This window comes from Battus philenor, unplaced genomic scaffold, assembly GCF_028537555.1.
Source record: "Battus philenor isolate CCGP_79_NKW_IND1 unplaced genomic scaffold, ilBatPhil1.0.hap1 SCAF_21, whole genome shotgun sequence".
In the NCBI taxonomy this organism is placed as follows: domain Eukaryota; kingdom Metazoa; phylum Arthropoda; class Insecta; order Lepidoptera; family Papilionidae; genus Battus; species Battus philenor.
The window spans coordinates 7,052,398-7,073,454 of record NW_027181684.1 but is presented as its reverse complement, the minus strand read 5'-3'; positions in this window follow the sequence as shown (position 1 = coordinate 7,073,454).

The window sequence follows — 21,057 nt, the reverse complement described above, 5'->3', positions numbered from 1 at the left end:
ACTTGTGTATATGTAATTAGGTAAGGTAATGTTTGCATTTTTAAAGTTAAGCAAGTGGGATCTGGATTTTATAGCATGCCTGTGCACGTGAGAGGGATCAATTCGTATTTTATTTTTGTTGTATATTTGATGTAAATTAAATTATAAAAATGTGTTATTTGGAACCAAAGTTTGTAGATTTGTTAATGCCACTAAAAGTCTGCAAAACAAAATATCTGTGTATTAAGGATTTTTTTTATAATATCGACTAGTACTTGGCAAGAAGTGACATCAAAATGTTGAAATATTTATTGAAAAATTAATTTACCTTTGTTAATTTTTTGTTTTAAATTATAACATTAATAACTATATATTCGATTCAATTGAGTTCATAAAGCTTGCCTGCTGTTATGTGTACAATACATAGTGTCTTTATTAATTATTATTATTAATTAACACATCTTTGTTTTATGATATCGAATAACCTTAAACCAAAGATTTTTTAATTTTGTCTAACTAGTATGGAGGGAGAAACTATTAATGTCCTAGGAATTTGCAATTATTTATGATTATTATAATATAAGTAATATTTTAGAACTATAGTTTCACCTGTAAGAAATCGTTGCTATTGTTATTATTTGCAAGCCTAGCAATGCCCCATAATCTTGATTATTCACTTGACTATCTAACTAGGATCGTAAGAGGGCGAGCAATGACAATTCACTGCATTCTTAACGAGAACGAACTATTAAAAAAATATTATACATCTAATATATTCAAGCGTTACTTTGTGGAAGTCCATCCTAAGTAAAAAAGGGATAAATATATAGCTACTTTCGCTTTGCAGCAGTAGTCGTACAATGAAGTTTTTGTAAACCACCGGCGAGATTCTGCCTCTAACCAGACCTTCTGAGCCTTACGTGTAGCCAAACCTGCCGCATGGCTGAACGTGTTGGAACGGATGTTAATATAATCCGGAACTACATTTAACCGCTAGCATTGTTAGTTAAACCAAACGTTTTGAGCTAATCCGATTTAATTTGGTTAATTTGATCTGTTCAGCTACGCATGCTGATCTTAAATATCTAATAGATTCAGGCGTTACTTTGCGGAAGTCCATCCTATCTCGGTGTTTGGCACTGTCCGGTGTAACATTACTCCTGAGGATGCCCCGTAGCCCCGGGGTGAAACACGTGTTGAGTAAATTAACGGTGGTAGTTGTGTAATTCGCATTGATTGCCGTATGCGCATTTATCAGCGGGCTGGCGGGCGGTGCACTTCATTGCACGACTATGCTGCATAGCGGAAGTAGTTATATATTAAAAATATTATAACGTAAATTAATCTTTATTTATTTAATCTAATGTGATATATCTACAATTATTTAATTAATTTATTAGTAAATGCTCGTTTATTTATTTACATTTCCTGTTCCAAAATTTATTGTAAAAGTGTTTTTTTTTTAGAAAGTATAACATTTGCTACATGTAGTAATGCGCTGGGCGGCAAATTGACCTCACTTGTACACGAGGTAGGTACAATTAAGCCTAAAGTCGCTGCCAATATTTTAATTGATTATTTACGTTATTATAAATCATTTTTATCGTCATGTTTATATGTAGCTGTGTACCGGGACATAGCAATGCTTTAGCTTAATAGCTATTTATATTTGTAATAAGTTGCACAGCAAACGCTTTAATTAAACTTTTATGAATTTAAAGATAATGTCAAAATTAGTCTTTCGATACGAAACACCAATTAGCGTAATAAATAGAAATGTAAAATTAATTAGGATGTTAACAAATGCAATTAATTGCTTTTAGTAGACTAGCCGCCACTAATAAGAACGTGACTGTGTATATATATTAGTCTATTTTCCTGCGTTCACATACTATTTTTCATTAAATAATTTTTCGAGTTGTGAATTTCAACCAATTTTATTGCCTGCATCAAAATATTGAACACAGTCTATAGTTAAACTACAAAGTCGTCGGATGATTTTTTTTATTTAAACTAAATTGTAGTCTAGTTGCTAAATGCTATATGCTATTTTTTGAGTTATAGCCAAATGTCTAGTCTGATTTACTATAAAATAGTTTCTCGTGTACTTAATATTAAAATATAAATGCGTTATAGGACTGGGATGTAGTTTATACACAAATTATTATTATATTACTTTAAAATAAAATAATTTATATCTTACAGCTTAGTTGTCAAATAGTTTAAAATAAATTATAAAACTTAATTAAATAATAAGATTTGACCAAATGTTGATAAGGTTATTATTATATTATATAGTTATACATATTTTGTAAATATATAAAAATTTTGTAAACCATAGGAATGTGTAAAAATATGTAGGAAATGATATTTGCGACTTAATTTGTAAACATGAGTTTAAATAGTATGGTTCCGTAAAATTATTTTTAAATACTGTTATCACAAATGTAAAATAGTTTAAAGATTTGCGATAGAATTATACTATGCGGTGCATAATTAGGCAAAATGGAACTTTTGTGATCATTGTTGATGAAATGAAAGTGTAACTTCGATTATATAAGCTGTAGTATTTTCCAATCTGTGTTTTCTTTCCCAATATAACAGTTATTTTTTTTTGATTTTCCATAAGCAACCCATAAAGGTTTAGTACGTAAAGGTGAGTTACCACTAGTGAATGTATCTGTTTGTTTGACGAGAGTAACGGTTAGGATTACACATACAGTTTTCAATTTAAAATTTCGATCCGAATGCAATGGGAGCGACTAAATCACCGGTAGCATTCGATTTTGCATTTGAAATCGGGGTTTGAATTTCAATTTGAACACGTAAGAATTTAGCACTACATAGTATTGTAACTACTTATCAAAAATACTCGTATAAAAATGTAACTTATTGAAATAGCAAATTTAGATCAATTCACAATAGTTTTGTTGAGCTAATAACCTGAGCACTTACGATTATTATTAGTAAAATTTGTCATATTACGTTAAAAAAAGATTTATAAATAAAATCATGTTATCCATGGCACCGGATTTGTTAATTACACATAGATCATAGGTTAGACTGCGCTTGAAATTCATTTAAGTATTTAAAAGGTTGGGGAAAGTTTTCCTTCGCATTCTCTACCAAAGTTCGAAACATATTTTAACGCAAAATTGCATAAGCAATGTTGCTGAAAAGAAAAAATCAAATGATAAAAAAATCTCAACTCGGCCAACTTGATACATAGATTTCAAGAAATATTTACTCATTTATTTATTTACATGTACACCGTAGAAAATTAGTAAAAAAAAATAATTTATATAGGGGTACAAGATGCGGTCTTATCGCTCGAGGTGATCTCTACCGGACAACCTTTGGCTGTCTGTCATCAGACATGAAGGAGAGGGCAGTTTTGGATTTACAAATACATACATTACTATACAAACATCCATATAGACAAAAGTACGTATATATATATATATATATATATATATATATATATATATATATTTAAATGTATAGGTAGAAAAGATATTATATATATACAAATACATTACATGAAAATAATAATATGAATGCGGAAGAGCTATAGTTTATCTTAACCTTTAACTGTGGACGCGCGGTCTCACAGACCGCTTGCAGTTTGTAATTTTTGTGTTTACCCCTTTCCCCTTGCTCCCCGCATTTAATGCTCTCAGTAGCTTCAGTTTTAGCGCCCAAACGTATGATGAGATAAGAGATTGTGTCGGCGGCCACAAATTAGGTGAGTTATTTTACTTTATACTTTAACCGCGGTCTGTCGGACCGCACGTCCACGTTTCCTGCGTAAATAATATAAACGGTGACTTTGTTTAATTTGATTGTTTATGTTATTTTCTTTCAAAATATCAAAGAATATTGAACTAGAAGATGGCCTTTGATCATTTTATATCGCATTCTTGACTTGTGTGGTATAAATGCTCATGTACTACACAATGAGCATCAGAGCAAAAAAATAAAAAGAGGAGTATTCCTAAAAAAATGGCACGATCTTTAGTCATATATGCATGCGGAACGAATAATAAAAGGAGACGAGCAATAAAATCAAATATATCAAACGAATTGAATATGAAAATGAGGCGAGTTTTAGGCGCAGATATGCTCCTAGATGAACCCCCTAGCCAGGAGAGTGATTCATTAAAACGAAAAACATGTCGTCTTTGTCAATCCATTGGTCCAAAACCAAAGAGAAAGTCCAATTACACTTGTATAGATTGTAGGCAGGTCATATGTTTACAATGTTCCAAACACTTGTGCAAGGACTGCCAATAATTTTAAACAATTGGACCAATGTCAAAATTTTTTTATTTGAATTTGAGAAGACTTTTATTCGTTTTTATTTTAGGTTAAACCTTAGATTTATAGTTTTGATTGTTATTTCTTCTAAAAAATTTAATTCGTTCGAGTTTTTCGTCCTACAATTGATCTCTAGTAAATGTATGCCAAAAAGTGTCTTTAATTGTTATTATGCTTTATTTTATTTACAAATAAAGAAAGATTGATTAAAAGCATCGAAATTATTTAATTTTAATATACATAAAAAACAAAAAATACAAAGATGTACAAATAAAATTAATATTTACGTAATATTTGGACTTCAGAACATAGCGGTCCGAGAGACCGCGCGTCCATGGTAGTGTGACAAATAAATGACGTCCATAGTTAAGGGTTAAAATCTATGTTCTGTTATTATTTTTACACAGTAGTTCGTCTTATTTATTAATTTTTGTGTCGGATGATCACTATTACCCTATTTTACTGACGGATGAGGGGGGTAAGGCGTAGATGGCCACAGCTTCGTTTTTGGAAGCAAAGCTTGAGGACACTCTTAGGAACCTCGGCTGGAGCGCTACATAATACTTTAATCAGGGGTTGGAAGGCTGCCAATTCCTTAGATTACTTGAATGAACGCTCCGTTGAGTGATGCATGTTCAGTATTCCGACTCGAGGGCTTTTGGGAATATCGAACCTTGATTTGTTTAGTTGTTGTGTAACTTACACTTCTGCCGCTTAAGCAAAGATTTCTATAAAAACGATTTGTTTTTGACCAGCTGAGAAATATGTTATAATATATTATGATTTTCTTATCGTCTGGTGCAGGTGCTGAAGATCATGTCCTAGGAAGGCTTTTTCTTACTTAGGAAGGCGCGACGTTTGGAAAAATCGTGTCATGAGTTGCGACTCCCCTAATTAAAGAATGTTGGTGTGTAAAGATAAAAACATGTTGTTGCCTTTTTTATGAAATGGGCTATCGTAGAATGGTCCATGTCTTTACTTAGTTACCATGTTTATTAGCATGCATGCGAAGCATGGGCTTGCATATGTAAGGAAAAGTAATTTTTTTAAATAAAATTGTTCACAATATTTGTGACGATGTGATTATTCGCTTCGTTCATTTATCTCCTCATTCATTCATTTATCTTCGTTTTATTTATCGTTCGTTTTTATTAATGAGATAACTCTTGACAAAAGCGAGCCCCCGTCAGAATTTTTTTATTTTTAAAATAATAATGCATTTATAATAACGTAGTTGCATAACTACGTTTTATTACTAACTACATCACATACTCTTTAAAGTAAAAATAACTACGGGTTTTTAATTATTATTTTTGAGCAGTATTTCTTCCTAACTATTTATTAAAGAACTAAACGGACAGTTATATTAAATTTAATTTCAAGATTGAATCGTTATTAATTTTGAAAGTAATTTATTGAGTTTAATCTAATACAACTTAGCATATTCAATTTCAGAAATCAAATTGAGCCATAATTACATCTATTCCCGATATGGAAACTAGATAGTTACTTATATGATGTGATTTCGGACGTCCGTCTTCAGTCTCCATATCTTAGATATGATATAGCTCGTTTAGGTATGTCATCATATATTTTTGTTCTTATTATTTTACTCCATTAATATAGTTTATTACAAGTTACTAGCTGTATCACACATTACTAAGGCTAGCGTTGAATTAAGTTTCGAAAATAAATTGTTTAATAATTAAAATTTTACCACTTTAGTCGTCAATAAATTGCCAATGCAGTCTTCATTTTAAATAGTCCTATATACTATATTTAGATATCTTGTTTAAATTGTCGTTTAAGTGTTCCAACACGTTATCCGTTTTAAGCAACAAAAGCACACCTATAATATATATTTTTGGAAATTAGACGCACTTCTTTACTATAAAATACAACGGAAAATTGAAACATTTCTTGAAGGTCACCAAGATTAGATTATTCTGATCATCAAAATATCGATTAAATCTACTAAAACAGAAATTAATAACAAATAGGAAAAGTGGTATTGGCAAAATATCAAGGATCTGGCAAAACAGAAATATCTTTATAGAAACCAGAGCAAGAATGCTAGTATTCTGGTAATTTCTATACGGCTCAGAATCGTAGACAATTTTCGTAGCAGACCGAAAAAGAATTAAAGTTCTTGGAATGTGCTGTAGGAGGAAAATATTATGGATAACAAGTGCATTTAACTGAAGATCAGCAACAAGATCTTGACAATATAATACTAACTATTTTGGCCGCACGGCCAAAATAGCTTAGAACTAGGATTATGTAATCCGGATTGTGTAATCCGCAGACAATAAAATAACTTCAACAAACTACGAGTTTTAGGAAACGTAAACTATCAAATACCAAAACCAAATCAAGTCAATAATTGGACTTATTGTCCCGAGGAAAGCAGGGGATGGCATAGAAATAGCTTGTTATCTATCCCGTTAAGGCGTTTTAAGACGGATACGTTCTTGATCATTGAATAAACGATTAACTAAGTCGAATCACCACTCACTGTTAACTAGAGATTATATAATTTGTCTGGAACATATGTGTAGCCAAAGAATTTATAAAAGTGTTATTTTCTCATGATCATAATAAATATGCTCTAGACAAAAGATCGCAACGGCATAGGAAAAAAAAATATGTCTCTGATTATACACAGACGATAATCCCTATAAAGATATTCTACCGTTTATTTTTTAACTTAACGGGTGTTGTATGACACGTAATTACATAAAATAGCCAAAGTTAAAAAATCACGTAGGCGTCATTACCTTCTATAACGTTCCAAATTGTTGCTTGCGACTACATAATTATAGTTTAACTTTTTTTGATTGCTTGACCAATAATAGTAGCCGTCCATTTTGGTTTCATCTAATTCTTATATAACACGTGGTTTACTATGATCAAGTCATTTAAAGACTTATCGATGAAGTCACGCGGGGTTTCTAATTTATTTCACTTATATGTAACTTATAAAACCATTTTTTCCATTCCGCAGACGAAGCGCAACAATTTTTAAGCGATTTGTATTAAAAGTTATGAGCGACTATTCGTATCAGAAATCACGACTAACGGTAACACCTAATTATTAGGAGTATTTCCAAGCCTGATAGAAAAATTGTTTCAACGCATGTTTATACAATAACTTTTCTATTAATAGCCAATAGTACAATCTAGCCTATTTTTAGTAAAAAGTCACCTATTTCATACATTTTTTAAGCAGCTTAATTTCATGAACTACAGTTCTTACAGCATTTTTGTCACAACATCGATGATCAACAAGTTTTTAATAAAATATTTGCCCAATGAAGACGCAGAACTCATAGTCACTAAAGCGATATCACGGATTGAATTCATTCTTTTGAATTGAAGCTTTGATAACCTGATGAGGTTAAAACCTCAAGATATGCAAATCCTAAAATCCATCCGTAAGCTCATATTCTAAAGACCGTTTTAATGTTTTGTCGCATTGCCTTTCCCACCATAAATACCTCAATTTATATGTTAATGAATTAGAGTTATTTTTTTTATCCAATTTGTCAGTTAATAGAATGTTTTGGCGTTCGCAGTTGATCAGGTTCGGACAACGTTTTTATTGTTATTAAAAAACGAGTAACTAATTCGACACGCTCGTTCGATGGTGAAATTATTGGATAAATGAATGAATAACTTTATTAAAAAAACCTGACCTCCAGACAAAATAATACTATCAAGTCAAGTTTATATTACATATGTAAATTAATATTACTTGAACTTTGCTCTTGATTTTCATTAGGAATTTACATCAAATACACAGTTCTGGGTTATATGAGGATGGCAGACAATAACGCAATGATCAAACAATTTGTTATGAAATAGTTTGCGTAAATGACGCCGACATCAAAGCGCAATTAATAAATTTCTCTGCGGTTGAGAACATCAACATAATAGGGAAATATAAATGATCAATCGAGTTATTTTATCCTCAACCGCAGACGACAAGTAGTTAGTCTAAAAATTCTAAAAATTATTTGCTTCTCAAAACTGAAAAGTTCGCCCTAAACTCAATAAAAGAAAATATGTCCGGACTTAATTTACATTTTAACTTTAATTATACATTATAGTTAGATATATAAATTCTACATAGGACAGGCATCATTGACTTAACCAGGATTCTAAGCGTCTGGATAAGAATTAGTGCGATTCTGGGGAGGACTGCTTATGAACGGTGAAGGAAAATATGCAAAGTCGGAAACATCTTAGCAGCAAAAATCCCAAAGTGGTATTGCATCCACCAATTCCTAGTTTAAGACAACTGCCTTTCCTTGGCAAAAAGAAGGTTTTGTATGCGGAAAATTTTACTCAGCAAATACAATTATAAACCTTTATATAATTTCGTAAATAATCTGTATCGATTTTTTCGAAAATTCGAGATTCTCCCCCGTCATTAGAAAATCTTTGTTCATGTACGATGCTTGAAAGAACTCATTCAAATAATTTACATTATAAACAAAAAAAATCCTTACGCTGTAATTACTAAGCTTTAATCAGAAACGACTCTTGTGTTATTTATTTAAATTTAGAATAGTTAAGAGACTTGATTTATTACTTTTCCATATTCTAATTAACTTTCTCTTCAAGTCTTTCTTCAGGCATATAAGGTGTGTATGAACAAGAAAATCTTTATGTAAAAAAATTGTGAAATTCATTTCTTATAAGATAAGTCTACTTAAAATTGAAAGATGAAGAAAAAAATATTCTATAAATCGTAGTCTAATAATAGATATATACATGTGCATGAAGTGTTAAGAAACAAAAGTGCCTGGTTGCAGTCATGATTGATAGGTGATTTCAGCATAATGTTGATGTGACGTAAACCACATCACAACTGTGGGAGTCGTATATACACTGATGTGATGTCTGAATGAATAATAGGTGTAAGATTTTGTGGGCGGGCGTAGCCGACGGGCGAACTTAGTGTGCCGAATTAGTGCAGCGAGCACATGCACGCACCGGTGACGCGGGCGCAGACCTTTTGTTACTTTTGTTTCTGTTATTTCTTTTGCGCCTTTGTTCTATTGCCCGCTTTCACTCGGTCGCAGAGCACATTGCGCCCCAGAGTTCCACGACGAAAGCACGTCCTTTTTGCACGCCCTCAAGCGCTAAATAAAATTTGTTCGTGTGTTAAATAAATTGTTAAAGTGTTACAAATATCTTTTAATAAGACACAAAACGCTTTACAACGTTGATTTTCAGCGATCATTTTAATGATGCACTTACGGACGTTCAAACTGTGTTATTCAATGACAGTATCAAAAAAAAACTACTCGTCTTAGTACTTAGTACTCGTCTATGGGTACCTCCATATTCTTTTGTCGATTGAAGGCTTCTAAATAAAAAAAAATATGGCCGATGTCTGTCACTATTGAGAAAAATAATACCTATAAAACAATGACGTATTTTGTATTAAATCCTTATTTTCGTATATACCTTTTAATTCTATTAAAGTCATGCAACAACTCAGTGGATGCTGTATGCATATTCGCATTACTGTATATTATATACTTATCACGTAACTCTTTTACAAGAAAATAAGCCAATAATAGACTCGAGACGACGTAGAAGCTGTATTAGCAACACATTTTTGTGTTTATTTTCAAATTATATTATTAATATCATCATTACTATCATCAGTCCGACCGTAAGAAGTCTGATTTCCTGCGCCAGAGATAGCTGCCCACTACGACTTTAACTTGTTAATATTGGCTACATCAGTTACCTTCGTTTGTCTACCCATTTTCAATTCGATCTGGTAGACCCAAAGAAACTTGTCTTGTTCAATTCAGTTCATTTCTGTATTATTATAAATATAAATGTTTACAGAATTTCATTTTTACCTCAATTTTTCTTATATATAATAAATAATATAGGTAAAAAAGCTGTGTAAAAGAATGTTATAAAACTACCACTGTATTTCGCCTAAACATTGATACTACAGAACTACGATTATCTTTTATTTAGGAATTTATTTATAAACTAACTTGTTTTTGTATAAAAAAGCTCTTATGAATCGTAAACCATTAAAAGATATGCATACAAGCATAGTATTGACGCAACAATTATGAACACACTTCATCTAAAAAATTATGTGTCTTCCAAGGAATTGCTAGTCTACAATTTTTCAGAGTAGCCGGTCATAGCAAAGTTAACGTAAATATTTCTACTTTTCAATGCGCGGTTTCAAATAAGTTTTCTTGTAATATAAATATAATTTACCTTTGAATGAAAAGAAAGGTTCTTATATACTTACAAATAAATGACTATTTTACATGAATCACAAATTATTTATACTGTTTTAATTTTTAATTATTTGTATTGTATGTAATAATGATATCGGTAGTTATCATATAAAACTGTACAATAAAAAGAAACGAACTACGTAACTTAAAATAAACTCAAGTGAAAGCATAATATACACTATAAAATCGACTTTATACTTCAACAATAACCGTGCAATGTTAATCATTATAGGTCGAAAGAAAAGAAAACCTTCGCAATGTCCGTTTCTCAATTACCCTTATCCCCTTTTGGTTACACGCATCGTGATTTAATTTATTACTATTTATTCGAGTAAAGGGACCTCAATTTTGTAGATAATCAACACAATCTAACGCAGAGAACAAATCCTTTAACCATGAGTGCGGTTGAGTGGTAAATTGAATACATAATTGTCCGCTTTTACATTGACAACACGTACATGCACACAAAACGTCACTATTTCATGCTAGAATAGGGGAATTTATTAGTAAGATGTACGATTCGTAAACTAAACTCTCTCACTTACTTAAAGTTTTGAGTTTTTATTCAATAAAATGATGAGTAAGGATTTAACATCACCAGTATTTCAGGAGATCATACTATGATCAATGCTGCGTATAAGCCTCCGTGAAAAATTTGTATCAGAACTGATTTAAAGCGATCTGTATCCAGTATCCAGTGGTTTTCGAACACCTGAACCAGGTCATATATCCTCTATGTGGGTGGACGTCTTGCACTTGCCGGTCTGTGTCGTCCACTCCAAAACGTTAAGGTTCCGCTCCGGTGACTATTTGTTATGCACGCTATGTGGCCTCGTTATTGCTATTCATCCTGCCAAACCGCTGGACTGTAGAGATTTTTGTAGATATTTTCGTTCGTTTTAATGACAATAAACAGTTCTTATTATTTAATACCAAGGCGTTGCTACTCGAGCTTTAAAATAATAATAACTTGAACAACGCTGTATTTGTTTCCATACTTTTAAGGCACAAGATTGTAAACTCTTTAACACTATGTTTGTACCATAATTCTTAAACTATAATATTATACAACAGTCATAGTTTTACAGGCGGCTAAATTACGGTACATTGTAATAAGCGGACAAATTTAGATGTTCAAATGACTGTGGTTTAATTTCACTCTCACACTCTACACGGGTATAGTTCTCCGCGTGTCGTACGTCTTCGTTGTAACTGGGGTACGATCGCCAGCGCTAATTTTTTTACTTTGTGGACCCCTGTTTCCACAGGCTTAATTTCGGGTCTATGGGTTGAAACGGCGACGAACTACTACGAACGAATTACTTCAATTGTCATAATAAACGCATAATAACTGTACTGCGTGATATCTATAATTTACTTAATTAACGAATCATGTTCTAGAAACATTTTACTTAGGCGTTACTACTAATAAACGTTTTCGCCAACTGGTGCCGTGATGTTTTTTTATCATCAATGTAAATATTATTATAATCTTTAATAAACAAATTTCTTTATAACTTGTCTATATACGGGATCAAATCAGGGAATAGGAAATCCGGAGACGAACGAAAATAACCGACATAGCTCTGCGGATTGGCAAGTTGAAGTAGTAGTGGACAGACCAAATGATGTGCAGGTCAAATGGCCCCTGGCGACTTGCAGTTTTGGGGAGAAGTTTTGGGAAGACTATGCCCTGGCAAGCGCAGCGTAAGACATCCACTCACAAGGTGTACAGGCGCGGCTGCTTTTAACACATCTTTTCTGAAATCAATGGGGGAGTTCTATGCCTATAAATGTATGTGATGTGCATAATAATGATGATGATATCATATATTTCAACAAAATACCAGGAAAAATAGTTTTTCATATTTTGGCGTTTGTTTACAATATAATCGTTATTGCATGTAAAGGTTTTCATTAAAAAAAAAAACAACCATAGTATTTAACATGACAGTATGCTACATGATAATATGTTATGCTTAACGTATATGTCGTTATATCGATTTACATAAAAATACTTCGACAAATGTTTTAGAGACGTGCAAATAACAAGTAAACAGCTGTAATATGGAAATCGACGGGCGTGTGGGCGGCATTAGGAGAGCAAAGCTGGCAAAAGGTAGTACAAAAAAAACTCTTATGTGAAATTTTCAAAGCGTTCTCAGAAATTTATGTATTCCGTACTTATACTTTAAGACTCTTCATCTCGGCTTGTATCGACGTGAACTATGAAAAACGACTTGATTTTCAATTATCCACTATATGATTGATTATTATACAAAGCTTAATTTTGGATTCATTAGATAGACATCACTTTTAAATTTTGTAAAATATTTATAATTCTAATTTAAATAAACCTTAATCATCTCCTGAATTAAAATCAATACTTATGAAGGCTTACAACTTAATTATTTTCTGTTTATGTAACCAAATAAAAATCCTATGACTAGAATAAAAAAAGTAACTTGAACATGTTGGTAAATACTCAAAAAGGTTGTTTCCAATTTAACCGTTTCGTAGACAAACTGAAAAGCACCCGCATTGTATAAAGTAATTGAATAAAGAAACGACATTGGACTAGATTTTACTGGATAACACGTACATACTATTTATAAATAATTATATAAAGCTTATAATTAATTATATAAATTATAAATTAAAAATTAAATTTCCATTCATATTTCTATTTGCGTTTAAGTATATAACTAGTTAAAAAATATAATGATGCTGTTTCATATATAAAATAAATTAGATTTTTTAAATTCCATACTTTTAAATATTGTAACTAAGAATAATCAAATATTACCTCTTGCCTTATACTTCTTTTTAATAACAAACTTTAAACGTTAGCTTTTTTAATCAATTCGTAATTAAAATAAACGTTATTTGAAAAACACAGTGTTTATTTTAACCAATAAGGTATGTATATTTTCTGATATATAAATAAATAATGTTTAAACTAAACTCGGACACGGGCGACTTACGAAAAAAAGGATTTTCAATTAATGTCACAAACACTCGTTGATTGCCCTTGCTATTTATTTCTCAACATTACAGATGCAAGCCGTATTAGATATTGTAATATTTTCTATTAAGAACTTCTGTAAAATTATTAGGCGACATATAAAATAAGTAAAATCGGTGAAGTACTTTTTTATTCACGCCGGGACCATGGGAAATAGAACTAAATTTTCCTGTTTATAATATTAAAGTACTAAAATAAACAACATAATGTAGCATAACGATATACAGTTATATAACACCTTCAAAATGTAATGTAATCTTACTGCTGAATATAAAAATACTGCAAGAAAAAAAAATTAGCGGATTGAAACTTGATACAGACAGAATTTATTGAATATATGATTTCTCATCGTTAAGGAAATACGTATACGTTGTTCGAAATTATTTGCGCTTTATGTAACACAATTGTTACTGCCTTTACAAAATAAAATTAATTATAGAATTATAGTGTCTCCTCTAGTTGCTTTATGTTCTACATAAAATAATTGTTTTAGTATATTATAAGAACATTATATATAAAACATTATTACCCGGCGGCTATAAGCTACTTGGAAAATTACGTGCAAACATAAACCGAAGGAGCTATCTAAGAAATGAGTTCAATTCGCACAGCAAAATAAATATTGCAGGATGCGTAGGCGACTACTGTTTTATCTAATTTTTGTATGTTTTATTGTAAAATTTGTTAATTGGCTGCAATTTCTTTACATGAAGCTACCACAATTATAACATACTTCTAACACATTACTTTCAATTGAAATTTGGTTTAACAAAAACTGCGTACAAAGTTTTAGCTGAGCCAAATTTCATGATGTTAATAGGTAATATTACTACGTACAATACGAAAATAATAAATATTTCAATAAATGTAAATACAATAAGACAGTATCAGAAATACTAATGATTATTTATATATATATTGTTATTTTATTTATATATATATATTGTTATTTTTTAAACTCTATTCAGACTTTTAGAAAGAGGTATCGCAAGTTTTTAAAACGATTTAGATTTTTGTGCCGTGCACAAAGGAAAGTAATTACTACTCGTATCGTCTATAACCCCATAAGTATTATATATCCGTGGTTTTCGTACTGAACTCAAGAGACTTGACTGAAATTGAACCGACATTTTATATTAATGTTTACTCGTGTTCTTGTTTCAGTAATTTTGTCAAAAGATAACTTACAAAAACACGAAACGAATGTAAAGATATTTATTATATTAACTTAAGAGACTGAAAACAGTTGCTCATGAATGAATTTAATTCTGGAGTACTAATTAATATTGAAGAAACTTAAAATGAATATATGTATCTACCTAAACAATAAGCGTGTTTGTAGGTGGGATTTAGATGTTAATTGCGGTTGTGAAAAGGTTGAAATATGAAATTATGTTATGAACAGGCCTTTTCGTTCGAGAAAAACGGGTACAAAAATATATGCTAGATCATATCGATGGACAAGAGGTTACTAAATAAGTTGATGCAAAAAATTAACATCATCTACTTAAAATTTTACAAATCAAGTGTGTAATCTATTATTTTTTTGGAATGTGGTTGTCTTACTATCAAATTTACTTAAAATATTACTATACTGTACAGTAAAACACCATGTTTTAAAACATGGTGTTTTAATGTACATACTATAGGCCCGTCAGAAAAATTTATATGTGAAATGCTAGTCAATTACAAATTATTATAAACTTAGATATTTAAAAGACAAAGAATATAAGAATACTGTCTTGGCGAGCAATGTGTATTGGGAAATTGTGAAATTGAAACTCGAATTTTGAATTTTACCAATTGTTTAATCGGTTTAAATCCGTCTTTAGTTAGCTGTTAGGTAAGAAGTATTCACATGTACTTATTAATCTTAACATATCCAAAAAATGATATGTTTTTTCAGTCACAATCACAAGAAAGAAATCATTATATACTTACTTGAAAGGATCGTATTTTCTTTCATTTACGTATTTCAAGTATTAACAATACACAATCTTGCGTAATATTAAACATTAATTTTGAACAAATGATATTTTTGTTATAAAATTTTCAATACAAATTACGAACATGGAACAAAGTCCAGACTGAATTAAAGTTTAAGACTGGTTAAATGCATATGGGAAGCCTAGTAAATAGCCTAGATATAAGCGAAGTTACGTCGAGATTTACTTTTGGATTAAAGATAATTCCTCGGAGAGTGAAGATATTCAAAACGTTTTATCGGCTAATCCAACACCACTTAATTTTTTGACACCGTATAAAGACAAATTGTGTATAAAGACAACTAAAATTCAATAACAACATGGATTTGCTTAAGCATTTGAAATACAAGATACTTCGCAATATCAAGCTACTTAGCGAGGTACTGGGTACGAGGTAATATGGTACGTCTTTATAGATATTACTTTTTTGGATTCTTATATGGTATTATACGAATTTCGTTTTACATAAATGTTTATCCACAGCGTTAATCTCGTACTCTTGATATAATTCCCAAAAGCCAACGCTTCATTCTGTTAATCGGGCGGTGTCCTGTAAAATCTTTCAACTATTTTTAATTAAAAAGGCCAAGTTGTATGGAAGCTTTAAAAAATGTTCTAGAATATCATATTTATGATAAAGATTTGAATAATTATGTTTTAAAATTTAATTGTAAATAAGGTATACCAAATTAACTAAGTTTAATGTATATTTTTTGTTGAAATCAGGAGAATGATAAGAATCGTGGACGTGTGAAAAATATAATCCAGCGAATAGGCAAGGCGAAGCAGCAGTAGGTAGGCTACATAGCGCGCATGACAGAAGGAGGCTGGGGCCACAAGATTCTGGGGTGACGACCACGGACCGGCAAGCGCAATGTAGAATATCCTACACGGAGAACAGGCGAGCTGGTTCAGGTCGTTGGAAGACACTGGTTGCAGGCCTCTTCTACCTGTCCATGAGGGAGTCCAATACTTAATAATAACAAATATCTCTAAAGATTTTTTCAATGAAAATTGTATTTTATATCTCAACGAAATACAGTTTTTTTTTCAACATCATAAAATTTTTGATGTTTTGGAAAGAACCAGGTTTGACATGTACGAAGAATCAAAAATTATATCTGGCGAACATCTGATCAACAACGTAATTAATACTGATCTTTTTAATAATATTTTTAACAAAATATTTAGTGCATAATTTATATATGGATTTTTGAGATTGTTTTTACATTGTTATTTAATTGGCTCTCTACAAAATCTCTCTTTAATAAAAAATACATTGTTATCACACCGCAAGAACAAAATGGCGCCTGTCAAAAGCTGAACTATGGACAATTTAGTTTTCAATAATTTGTTGTTTCGAAGGCTGTGTGACATGTGGAATTGACTTTTTATGTCTGTAATATTCGTCGAAGCACAAAATACTTCTGTTAAAACCCTTTATTATCTTTTTAAAGATGTTATTAATTAATCTACGCCATAGGATGCCCTTTGTTTAAAAACAGGGGATTTAACAAGGGGATTTGCCGTTTTGTTGGAAGGTAGAAATATATGAATTCAAGATCTTTAAATACGAAGACGGTATCGTTTGAATAGTTACTTTGTAAATGGTTTTAGTTACATAGTATAGTTGAAAACGTTTATCGTCGAATTTTGTAACTTATTTTATAATACAATAAATTTAGTTTTTAGACATGTTGTTTAATTATTTATTCATATTATTATTTTTGACCTAAAAGATTAATGTGACTATTTCTGTACGTCTTGGGAAGATTACCAGAAGCAACTAATTTGATAAAAACAAGAATCAAATTGAACTCCCTATATCTGTTATGTTATGTATATCATAAAATATTGTTAAAGAGATTTGCCTATCCCTTATAATCATATTTTTATATTCTTAATAAGATTTTTTTTAATTCAGAGCTAAATAAAAAAAAAGAATCTTTTCCTTTGAATAAATAATACATTGCCTACTATTGCTTTAGTTTTATTAAGTATTGAAGATACATATTTACGTAAATTGTAAAGGAGAATCATAACTTCGCCCAATTTTCAGGACAGAATTTTTTTTATCGAGTTAACGGGGTTAATGGCGTTCTTATTAACTTTTTACCATATAGTGAACTTAAATAAGTAATTAAAAAAAATCATAATGTGAGCCGTAGCATATCCATTACTGGACTTAACCCTAAACCCATGGACTTACATTAGGACCTAGGATTGGAAACGACCTGGGTCTCGCGCCTTCCGACGATCTTGACAAAGTCGTCTGAACACCGTTGTGTGTCCGTGGTCTCCACAGCAGAATCTTAAGAAGCCGGCGACAATTTTAAAAAAATAGTTTTTTGTTTTTTAAAAAAAAATCCAAATTTCTTTTGAGTTGTAAAAATAATTAAAAAATATTGAAGTTTTTATTATAAGACACATTTTATTAAATTACAATTGCTTAAAAAATACCTAAAATTCAGTTAATATATATCTGATATTGCTATCGACTTCAAAATGTTTGATAAAATCATCGTCTATTGTCTCAATGAATAATGTTAATCAAAATGTATTCCTTACTGGTTGTTTAATTGATCAAAGATAAAATAACTTGTAAGGTAGTTTCAATAAGATTTGAGATCACTTTGGGTTAATATTATCTTCGACTGCCAATTTAGTTTTGGAATTTCCATTAAAATTTTTATTCGGTCTGCTCCAACGAGCATTTAGTAATTAATTTAATTTAGGCCTAATTAGTTTCGTTGAAATGAGTTAACCGTCGTAATTTTGTTGTAAAAAAAGTTAAGAGTGTAATGTATTTGAAGTTGTGCTGCTGTTGTCGAACTAGGCTTTGTGCAGCTTCATCGAAATTGAGCCCGTGAAAACAGAGGTCCACAGACTAAAACAAAATTTAACGCTGGCGATCGTACCGCCGTTACCTCGAAAACGTACAAACACGGAGAACTATACCCGTATAGGTGTATAGTGTAGTGTGTGAGGTGTAGTATATGTAGGACGAAGCGAGGACTACTCGGTGGTCGGGAGAGACAAAGCGTCTCTCCGGACCGCTTCTCTTGAACGCGAATTAGGTGGGCGCGGACGCCGAGCCATGTGTATGTTGGTGGTGCATGATATGTGCATCGAGACCGCCGGGTCTCGATGTAATCTGCATATCCTGACGTTTGGACGGGGTAGTGCAGATTATTAAAATTCCGCTTTAACGGTGGCGAGAAGGGCCGAGTGCTCCGCAATACACAGAAAGCGCTCCGAGGGGTCGGAGGCTTCGCAGAGTTTAGCGACTAGAATGCAAACCTCGTCGAGGTCAACATTGGCGAAATGGAGCGCGAGGGCTTTGAGCTCCTTGGCAGGCGAACTCTCAAAACCCCAAACCGTACCCGGTTTCGGTTGCTCTTGAGCAACCAACGGGGCGGAGGGGAGGGTAGTGGACTTGCCTCTCAGGTACATTGGCTTTGCCCAGGCTAGAGTAACTGGGGACGAAGGGGCGAGAAGAGGTTTCGAAGTCGGCTTCGAAACTTTCACCGCGGGAGCGGAGGAGATTGGTTGGGCGGCGACTTTGGGACGGCAGGTTGGGGGGCCAGCCTGCGCAGCGCTTTTTAGGTGCCTTTAAGTAGCCATTGTAGATGGCGGGGTATCCTTTGGTTTTGCAGATGACACACACGGGTGGTGTGTCGCTGACCGCGGGTCGGGGCCATTCTGCAGTCCCATGATCCCCAAGGCACTTGACGCACCGGGGGAGGGAGAAGCAGTTTCGGGTTCCATGGCCGTATAATTGGCATCTGTGGTAGTAGCCGACGATGCCTCTGCGATGAGGGGCCTCGAAGGAGACACCTAACAGGGAGCAGACCTTTTTGAGGTCGAAGATTTTCTTTCCATGGGGGGAAAGTTGGACGGTTGCCATGATAAGTGGCATAGGGCATATGGCTATATGGGATGCCCGCTTTCTTGAGATCCTCGACGACGTCGGTAATCTCGATTTCGAGTTGGAGGCCGCGGATAACGACTGAAGGCGCTAATCCTCGGAGAGGGCGTACGTGTGGAAAGAGATGTCTTCCTCACGAAGGTGGCTAAGCATGACACCTTGAGTGGTATTCTTGGCTTTAACTTTGCCCATCTCGTTGGCGAGAAGCCACGAGTGGACAGATTTCCACGCTTATTTATCGTGGAGAAAGATGGGGGGGAGGTTTGGTTACGTTGTCGGGAGGGCCTTGGGAGGCCACTTATTGGGGATGCTTGGGAGCTACCGTTGGGGAAGGCTTGCGTACGGCTTTTTTGGCCGGGCTAGCTGATGGAAAGGCAGCCTTGAAGGTACTGCCGCAGTGAGAGGGGAAAGGTGCAGCACGGAGCCTCTTCCTTTTAGTGGTGACGAGGGTGGAGTCGTTGTGAGTATGGGGGGCTGGCTTCAGTCCGTCGATTTCCATCTCCGAGTTTGAGCTTAGGTGCGGGTCCTCGATGGGGAGGGATTTTCGCTTTTCGTAACGGACGAGGATGTCTGTTGACTACGGGGAGACACTCAGGAAGCGGGGGGACGATCCTTGGCATCTGCCTTGAACTCCTCCGGGTAATTCATGGCCATTTTATGGCCGAAAGTGATCACCGGATCCTCGCCGATGCGAGGACCCGTGTAATGATTCCAGGATTACGCTTTTGTTGAGTGGGATGGTGTTCGTTTGGGACAATGCGAGCACGGAACGACGGAGAGTGCGGCTTCGCAGGAGTCTAATTTTTTGTTAAATTTATGTTATACATAAAACAATACATAATAAATGTTTTTGGATGTCCAGTACATCAATGTATATACGTATCGCTTTATTTTTGTGCAACTAGACAACGCTTTTACACACTTATCACTGCAAATTGACGTAAATGTAAATCATCATCACGTTTGCTGATAGATATCCAATTGTAAATTATATGCCTCCTCCAAAGATCACCACGATGACGGATCTTGCACTGCCTGCATCCAGCGTCTTTCCGCGATCTTGACTAAGTCGACAGTCCACGTAGTAGGAGTCAAGGTACACCGGGTTGTGACACATGTATCCTTTGTTGATATTATCTAACCAATAGAAGTCGAAAAGAGTTCGAATAAAGACAATTACGATGGAGCAATAATTTTTTAACAAGTGAAATATTTTTACGTTGAAAAGTTTTAGATTTTTGTTCTTTTATAATATACGAGAGAGTGTATTAAATAGGTTTTAATAAAAATAATGACGATATGACGCTCTTTGTCAGATTACTGTTAAGAAAAATTTGTGACAAAAGATATTATTCGTTTTCTATATATATATATATATTAAAATAATAGACAAGGTACAATTAACTTGAAATATTTAATAATAATTGATAATGTAATTGTTTTAGATCAAAATTAGAATCAAGTTTTCAATATAATTCATATAATAAAAAACATATAATTAAAAAAAAAACAATTTTTTGTCTCTTCGTATCTTTATGA